Source organism: Fukomys damarensis, unplaced genomic scaffold (assembly GCF_012274545.1).
Source record: "Fukomys damarensis isolate Sample0158 unplaced genomic scaffold, DMR_v1.0_HiC HiC_scaffold_16, whole genome shotgun sequence".
In the NCBI taxonomy this organism is placed as follows: Eukaryota; Metazoa; Chordata; class Mammalia; order Rodentia; family Bathyergidae; genus Fukomys; species Fukomys damarensis.
Window position 1 is genome coordinate 81,891,838 of NW_022900928.1, and position 10,059 is coordinate 81,901,896.

Genomic DNA, 10,059 nt, shown 5'->3' on the forward strand with positions numbered 1-10,059 from the left:
GGAAAGGTGTGTGTGCTCCACTCCCAGCCATAGTGGGAAACTCTGCCAAGCCACAGTGGTGGATTACACAGGCTGGTCCAGAGGCTCACCAGACAGCTGGACAGTAGAGAAATGGGAAGAGTATCACAAGATGTCATCACTTTGGCTGAGGTTCAGAGGACAGTTCTCATTATGGAGTTCAAAGGCCAGTGAGTGTGGTGTTCTAATGTCTGAGGTAGCAGACCACAGGTCTACTCCCCCTCTTGGAGAGGAGACAATGCAGTTTCCATGCTTGTTCTAGTTGGCATGGTCATTTGGATGATGTCCTCCCATTCCATCCAGGCCGCAGTAATTCACACAATAATCTTGTCTGGGAAAACCCTACAGATACACCCAAAACAATACTTTGCCAGTCAAGACAGCGTCTAAAATTAACCATCACATCTGGAACATTCCTATTTGAAACAGCTGCTTCAAGCTAACAATTCAAGCTTTCCATCAATTCTGGAAAATTCTGAGCCATTACCTCTTCAATTACTGCCTTTATTTATATCCTTGTTTTAATTTTATACAACTACAATTTTTATGTGTATCTCTTGGCATCATTTTCATATTTCCTTATCTTTAATTCCCTGTAATAGGTGTCATCCAGCATAATTATGATTCTGGATAATTTTTAAAGATCTACTTTTAATTTTACTACTTTTCTGTCAGTCTCCTATTTAAGTCTTACACTGAGGAGCTTGGTGGAATTTTTTCCCTACCTGTTTCATTTCTAATAGTTCTATCTGATTCCCTTTCTCACTGTTGTTTTTATTTCTGTACATTTTCTAATCCTTTATCTATCTATGCTCTGTACGTATCCTTATTTTATTGTCTACATTGGATTATTTCATTACCTGAAGTTGTAGTCATGTTGATTGTCCACTCATTATGTATGCCAACTTTGCTGAGTTGCTGTCTCCCATGGTTTGTATGTGTGTTATTAGCTCACCTCCACTAGGGGTTATTTTATTCTGTGGCATCCTTAACATCCTCAGGATGTACTAAGACAAGTTCTACATTTGCTTCTACTGATTGCCCCAGAGATTTCCCAATGAGAGAAGTTTTCTATTCAGTTCTGGGTGTGGAGACCTCTAGGTCATGGAAGGTTATATACGCTCTTACTATATGTGATATAAACCTGGAGACGTGAATTTCTCACAGAAGAGTTTTTTACTCTTACACAGAGCCTACTGCAGAAGCCTGATTGGTCAAGCAAGATTTTTTAATTCCAAAGTCCCTCTTAAAACAGATCCTAGGGCAGGGATGGGAGCCTTTTAGAGACCGAGTACCCAAACTGTATCCCCAAACCCACTTATTCATCACAAAGTACCAACACTGCAATCAAACTTGAATACTGAGATTTTAGCTTAGAAAAAACAACTCTTACATTAACATCTTTTGTCTTACAAAGAAAAATAGTAAAAGCTTTCAGTGATACAGGTTTTTATCTAAAATAAAAGTTTACATTTGGCATGATTTTGCACAATTAATGCCATCTTTACTGGTGCATGCATGCTGATAATTTGTCATACCTTTGCTGGGGTGACTTGTCTCACATACTAACAGAGAGGGCTCTGTGTGCCCGTTGCAGCATGCAAGCCATAGATTTGCCACCAATGTCCCATGGGCTGTCTCCTTACTCAAGGGATGGTGTCCTTACTCTGCTAGTTCAAGTTGCTCCCCCTACTCCTTCTTCTCTTCCCCCTATTTTATTGGCTCTGACTTGCAGACTTATTGTTTTTTTCCTTTAAATTACTTCCAGTTGCTGTCACTTGGGGTTTTCTTTCTCTATTTCCAGCTCAGTATGCATTGAAAATTTCTTTTCTCCTTAAATTTATCAGAATTTCTCTCTGTAATGCAGTAGAGCAGCAGATATAGACATAAGCTCATTCTGAGGGTTGCATGATTCCAGACATACTTGCTGATTTTGCTCTCTGTGCCTTTCATTGAAATGGGGCTTTCTTGAGGCAATAAATTATGACCACATTTTCCTTGGTCCTGAGTTCCCAGTTCAGTACCAGGAGCAATGTATGTTAAACGACATAGTTCAATTACAAAAGGTTTTCCTCCAGCTTCAGGAAGAATAAATCCTCTACCAGACTAAGAATGAAGATAATCTATTATTCTTAAAGTTATAGATTTGCAATATGTGCCATTATGACAGCTTTGTGGGTCCATCTTTTCCCTTACTATTCTAATGTGTTCATGGAGCAACATAGCACAGCAGGCTTTGGGGATATGAAAGGACAAGGCTCATACTTAGCCTGTGGTTTTGTTGGAGAGGTTGTGGAATTTATAAGTCCCACATGATTCCACAGACAACATTCTGTTTGCATGGCTTTGCTCCTTGAGAATTCTGTGTACTTCTGGAAGAAAGTATTTAAAGGCCTGGAGCTAAAACTCCAAGGAATATGAGAGTCAAAAAAAAAAAAAAAACTGTTCCAAGGCATAGCATTTTTCTGGTTGAGCCAGAGGAAAGAAGGGAGCAGAACAGTGTCTGTAAGAGAATGGAGGCTAAAGGGCCAGGGATTTAGCTCAGTGGTTCTGCCACCTGCCTCATAAGCAGAAGGTCCTGAGTTCGATTCCTGATACAAAAAAAAAAAAGAGAGAGAGAGTGAGAGAGTAGAGGCTGCATGCTTCCTGATGTCTCCAGGGTGGTGCCATTCTCTGGAGCTTGTACACTGTGTAGTTAATAAACAAAAAGCATTTGACAGAATTATACTGAGATATGTGGAATCTGTACTTATGGTATGATATTTAACAAAACTTTCCAGAAATTGATAGCTGAAGCAAAAAAGAAAGAAATAAAAAGGAAAGAAAGTTACATTATTGAACTCTTGAGTAGCATAAAAGTTAACTGAATGTAATATATATGTTTATATGCATAGCAATATACAGAGAGAGCCTAATATGTAAGCACACACTTTATCTCTTTAAGTACAAATGGCATATTGAAAATAAGCATTACTAAACCATAAAGTTAATCTCAAAAACTGTAAAAAAATTGATTTTATTCAGACCACTTTCTTCATCACAGTGATAGATGATAGCAACATCTATGTGTCCATGTATTTGGAACCTAATAAAGCAGACTTTTAAATTATGAATGGTCACATAGGGATCACAAATGAAATAATAAAATCCTTGGGGCCAAGTGTCCTGTTTCATATCTAAGTGTCTCCTGGAGGTTTCCTATGTTTGGAGGTAAGGCCTGGTCGCTGGACATTGGGGATGATGTGGAAAGATGTGTTTGTGCCCCTGGCTCCTTCCTTCACCCTCTGCTTCCTGGCTACCATGAATTGAGCAGCTTTCCTCTGCCACGCTCTTCCTCTGTGATACATCTGCATACAGTCAGCCAAGCATGGACTAAATCCCTGAGCCAAAATGAACCTATTCTTGTTCAAGTTTCAGGTGTTGAGTATTTTGTCCAGCAATTGGAAAGTGACTAATTCCAAAATGAATATCGAACTGGGGTCATTGCTGTGACTATATCTCTCCATGTGGTTCAGAAATCTTTACTATTGCTTGCAGGAAGAATTTGGAAATCTTTGGAGCTAGTGAAACCTTCAAATGCTGTAAACAGAGCTTGATGGGTGATTCTAATCACTGCTCAGAAGACCAGAATGCTGAGAGGGATGTGGACAGTAAAGGCCAAATTTAGCAGGTCTCAGTCAGGAGTAAGGACTCCTTTGGCAGTTGGACTAGAGACTATGTGTGTTACAACCTGGCTGAAAATTTCTCTTCATTTTGCACATGTCCTGAGATTTTACAGCTGGAGGAAATTTCAAGGTAACCAAATATTCAGGCTGTGGCATGGGTATTGTTGGCTGCTTTTAGCCATGTCTACAGTGAGATTTAGGAGCAAAAAAGCAGAGCCAAAAGATGAAAATTTTCCAGTTTTGTCAGAAAGAAACCACCTACAAAGTTGGGGCAGAGGAGAACGTGGTTACTGAAAATACTAATATTATAAAGAAACCAAGGGACTGGGGATTTTGCTCAGTGGTTCTGCCACCTGCCTCACAAGTGCAAGGACCCAAGTTCAGTCCCTGGTACCAAAACAAAAAAACAAAAGAAAACAAGTATAGCCTCTTTAATAAATTGTGCTGGAAAAATTGGATTTCAACTTGCCAAAGATTCAGACTAGACCTATATCCCTCACCAAGCACTATACTAAAAGCAAAATGTATCAAAGATCTAAATATTGAAACAGAAGCATGAAACCAGCTGGAAGAGGTTAGAGGTTGCAAGGACCCAAGTTCAGTCCCTGGTACCAAAACAAAAAAACAAAAGAAAACAAGTATAGCCTCTTTAATAAATTGTGCTGGAAAAATTGGATTTCAACTTGCCAAAGATTCAGACTAGACCTATATCCCTCACCAAGCACTATACTAAAAGCAAAATGTATCAAAGATCTAAATATTGAAACAGAAGCATGAAACCAGCTGGAAGAGAGGTTAGGTAGAACTCTTGAAGACATTGGTGTAGGAAAAGATTTCATGAACAAAACCTTAGTCACACATGGACTAGCACAAAGAATCAATAACTGGGATCTCATCTTATTAAAAACCTTCTGCACAGCAAGAGAAACCACCCACAGAGTGAAGAGACAACCTACAATATGGGAAAAAATTTTACCAGCTGTTCCTCAGACAAAGGTCTACTAGCTAGAATATATAAAGAACTTAAAAAATAATCAGACCTCCCAAATTTAAAGACCCAACCCAAAAATGGGCATCTGAAAGAAACAGGCATTCTCAGACATAGAAACAGCAAATAAACATATAAAAAATGTTCAATATCACTGGTCACTTGAGAGATGCAAATGAAAACAATGCTGAGATTCCACCTCAAAAGAATGGCTGCTTTCAAGAAATCAACCAATAACAAATGCTGGTGGGGTTGTGGGGGAAAAAGGAATACATCTCTGCTGTTTGTGTGAGTGTAGACTGGTGCAACCACTGTGGAAATCAGTATGGATATACCTAAAAAAACTAGGATTAGAGGTTCCATTGGATCCAGCTATTCCACTGCTGGCTATCTTCCCAAAATAATTAAAAGAATCATACCACAGCAATATATGTGCACTTATGTGCATAGCAGCACAGTTTATAATAGCTAAAACTTGGAAACAGAAAAATTGTTCATCAACTGGAGACTGGATAAAGAGGTGAGGTTTAAAAAATATATATAATGAAGTAATATTAAGCCATAAAGAAGGAGAAAGTAGAAACATTTATAGCTAAATGGATGCACATTGAGGCCATGCTGTTAAGTGAAATAAATAGGACACACTTGTGTAAATATCAAATAGTTTCTCTGGTGTGAGAAACTGAAAGTGTTAATAAGTATCAAAATGTATAATAGATAATGTGAAATAGGAATAAAAGGTCCAAAGAGAAAGGGGAAGTAGGAGGGGTAGGGGAAAGGAGAAAAGGAAAGGAATAAATATGAGAAAAGGAGAAAACAGAAACAAAGTATTTGTAAACAGGGAAGGGTGGAGGGGTTCAAAGGAGGGCAGGTGAATGTGGAAAAATACAGATATGTCATGTAAAGGTACATAATTCTCAATGATGAATGTATCATATTGTATACATAAAATGTACCAATAAACAATGAATAATAAAAAACAAGAAACCAAGTTCTTTACATCAGGACAATATGAAAAATGACTTGAAGGAATCTGAGACCTCATCTTTTATGGACTCAAGAGTGCAAAAGAATAAACACCTCACAATTATTTTGCTTTGAGAAGAGAGCCTCAGCATGCCCTGCTTACTCAGGCCACAGAGGGAAGTATTTCCCCAAATTCAGCTGTCTAGGCATTTTGGGGCCACTGAAATTGTAGGCCAAAGAGAGCCCAACCACTACTCAAGCTGTAAGTAAACCTTGGAATCATCCACATAGTTATGGCTTTAGGGGAATGGAGAATGCAAGAGTTGAGGAGGGTCATGGAAACTATCACTCAGATTTTAGGGACTGGCCTGGGAAGCCAGGCAGTGTGCTCCAGAGAGGGTAGTGTGTGAAGCTGTGAGAGTGAAGCCAAAGGAGCAGTAGAGATCCCCGAAAGTTTGACATGCCAGTGATGTAGAATGTCTGCTAAGAAAAAGAAATGTGACTTAGAAGGATATATTCTTGTCCCTTGCTTCATTCTCTGCTTCCTAGTCGCCATGGTATGAGCATCTTTCCTTCTCCATGCACTTTTACTATGCTCTTTCTCCCTTGGATGCAGTTGACCATGGACTGAAGTCACTGAAACTGTGAGCTAAATTAAACCTCTTCCTCTTTAAGTTGCACATGTTTGGTATTTGGTCTCAGTGATGGGAACTGACTAGTACACAAAATGATAAGGAAGACAATACATATTGCAATTTATGGGATTCAACTAAAGCTGTCCTCAAAGATTACTCCCTTGGGACAGGGATTTAGTTCAGTGGTTCTGCCACCTGCCTTGCAAGTGCAAGGACCTGAGTTCAATCCCTGGTACCCCCCCCCAAAAAAAAGGTTATTGCCTCAAACACATACATTAGCAAAAAGGAAGGTAAAAAATGGTATTAAATTCTAGCAATCAGAAAGAACTACAGAGAAAATACAGCATCAAAATTAACACAGTATAAAATAGATGCATACATGACAGAGGAGGACCATTTAAATTCCTTGGAGGGCAGCAGGGTCAGAAAATTCTCCCATGAGGATATGTTAGAAAACTGACCAGGCTAAAGGGAGGGAAGTCTGGGTAGAAAGGAGCACAGTGGCCACTTCAGTGCCTTGTGAGAGTCTGACAAGTATTGAGAACTATAGCTAGTTCAGTGTAATTAGATTCAAGGAGACAGATGAGGATGTGATATGGATGCCGAAATCATGATACTTATGAGCAGAGGACTTATTTTTTTCAGCCATGACTTCTTCAGTCATACTAGAGGATTTTAACTATGTTTTGAAGGTCAGAAGGAATTAAGGATTTAAGCAGAATTTAAGTACATACACATTTTAAGCAAGAAAATCTAAGCAGATGTTGGTTCTGCAGAACACAGAACATTCATTCATTCTGCTTATTGAATACCTATTTTTGCCCTACAGCCCAGGCTAGATAAAAAATGAGCTGCTTGTAGGCCATTTTAACAATCCAGATGAAAAAATGACACATCTTGCATTAGGCCAGTAGCAGCAACACTGCCTCCCTGTGGGGAGTGCATAAGAAGAATCCCGTATTTTGCAGAGCTCCCTATTTCATTTCTATGGCCTGCTCTGGGCAATAGCTAGTTCTAGACAGTGCAACTCTAGGGAACAGACTATTGTGTAGAAGACAGGAATGGAATAAGTTGTGACCCCAGGCTGTCAAGGTGTGGAAGTATAGGAGCTCTTAGGGGATGGGTGACTCCAGTTTTCTATCCTTCATAGGGCTGGGTGGCATCACCTCTGTAGGAACTCTTGGCTGAGCATTTTGAGTGTTCTGATACCGCGTAAGAGGACACCTCCATACCATGTAATCTTAAATAGTGTGGGAATATAATGTCCTCTGATTAAAGAGAAACTACAAAGTCTTGCCCAGTATCATAGCTTACATATAAAGCATCTCCAGAGTTTCATGTACTGAGTGCTTGATCCCTAGTGGAAAGGTGCTCAGAGATGGGCCCAGAGAGATGGCTGGATGCTGATGATGCTAATCCTATTAATATATTAATCCATTCATAAATTCATAGCTGAATGGGCTTTTAGGAGATGGGGCAAGTTGAAGGAAGTAGGTCACTGGAGGTGTGCCTTTGCAGGGTGTATTGTGACACTGGGCCCTACCTCTCTGGCTTTTGGTCACTGCTTCCCAGATTCCATGAAGCAAGCAGCTTCCTTCCATCATATGCTTTTTCACCATGATGTTTATGCCTTGACATGGGCCTCAAAGCAATGAAGCCAGCTGACCATAACCTGAAATCTCGGAAATCATGAGTCAAAATGAAACTTCCTTCCTTTGCTTTTCTTCAGGCATTTGGTCACAACAACAAAAATCTGTCAGACACATCCAGAATCTTTATCCATTTACTTAGGAGACATGATATTAAATAATATCTGTGGAACAGGCTTCCGGTGGTATAAACTTCATCACTATTGACCTAAAATATGAAGTCAAATCCCCACTATTTCTAACCCTAAAACAGAACAGTGAATGAGTACCTTCTCCGTCTTTGGAAAGTCTGAGCCATATAGGCTACCATGTCAAACAAACCCCTGGGCCAAGACTCCTGGAGGAACTTGCCCCATCCCAAAACCCTGCAACAGAGAGTTGGCTCCAGCAAAGTGTCTGTGCTAGGTGCAACATCCCATCAGCAGAGGGAAGCAAAAGCAATTCCCTTCTCTCTCTGTTGCCACCAGGAAGTAAACACTCCATGATGCAATTTGTGTGAAGAGAAAATTACCTTTAATTGAAAGGCTGGGGTAAAAATAGCTCCAATCTGTAAACATAGTAGTTGCAGCCTGCTGGAGACACACAACAGGAGCATATAGAGCTACAGGTACTCTGCTTGTCCAGGTTAGGGGTCACTCATACCCCACTGGAGACCGCCTCATCCTCACTTCTGAAGCAGTGGTGGTGGGATCACTGGGAGCCCCAGTCACTCCCTAGGCACCTTCTAGAAACATAGTTTCTCACTTTCTCCTAGATCTATGAGAATAAGTATTCAACAGGCCAACCTGGGGTGGGAAAGAGATGGTCTGTTTCATTTCATCACAGGTGTTCCTCCCTCAGGGTGTCTGGGGACTGTTGTTTACCAGCTGTCTGGGACAAGCTTTCTGTGGTATGTGCAGGGCCGCCCAGCCAAGTCTTGCTTCTGTACATCCTCAAAGAAAGAACTGAGTCAGACACCCTAAACAGAGGCAGCAGGGGAATTTCTTCCTGCGACACAGGTTCATGATTCTCAGGTGCCTCTGTTTAAGGAAGCAGATTTTCTGTCAGGGTGTCCATTATGCATGTCTTGCTCACTGTTAATTTTGTGTTGTGTTTTAATGTGCACTGGGGAATAAAGAGCACCTGGTGGATGGATCCTAGCAGTCTGGACACTAACTCCTGCCCTGGCATAAGTGACTCTGGCCCTGACATATATGATGTGCTTACTTCAACACACAAATGCACACTCATGCACACAACAACAAGCACACAGACAGCTAGCCTCTTGTGAAAGGTTTACTAAGCAGTTACTAATGAAGACTTCTTTCTAGGAAGCCACTTGACAAAAATCTGGCATTTATGTGACCTTTTCAACCAAACCACTGCAAAGGAGAAGAATATGCAAATAAGTAGAACTGTAGCTTGTTTTAGTAGAGAAGATGAAGGTTGCTGCTGCTGCTGTTTTCTCAGATGGATGAGGCAGGGTCCTCCTATTTAAATACAATTAAAGAAATACTTTGAAGATGAAGAATAGGTGGTGATATCTGGGCTGCAAGGAAAACATAACCGGAAATATTGTAAAGAAGGTGGGGCTTGAAGGAAAGAGAAGTGCAGCAATATAACTGTGATGAGACCCTTAAGAAGCTCTGCCAAGGTGCACTCTAATGCAGTAACTTTGGAGTCACAGACTGCCTGCAGGCAAAGAATTGCCCTGAGAGTTCACCTCAGGTAATTGTGCAGAGGCTTAGGGACATAGTGAAGGTGCAGATGCCAAGATCACGTTACATTTTGTTTTTGAAATTTTTATTAGTACATTTTGCAGTACATAATGATTCCACTGATTGTGGAGAATTGGTACATGTACATAATACCTCACTTGCCTATTGAATGTCTTTTAATTTGCTTTTTATTTATACATTGTCTCTCATATATGAGAAACCATGTGATATTCAAGCTTATGTGTCTAATTTACTTCTCTTAACATTATGGTCTCAAGCTGCACCCATTTTTATACAAATAATTCTTTTCTCCTTCTTTATGAAAGAGGTAAATACCACATTTTCTTTGTAGGTTCATCTGTTGATGGATGTATACAAGCCACTTCTGAGATTTAGCTATTATATAGTATGCTGCTATAAAGATATATATATATATATATA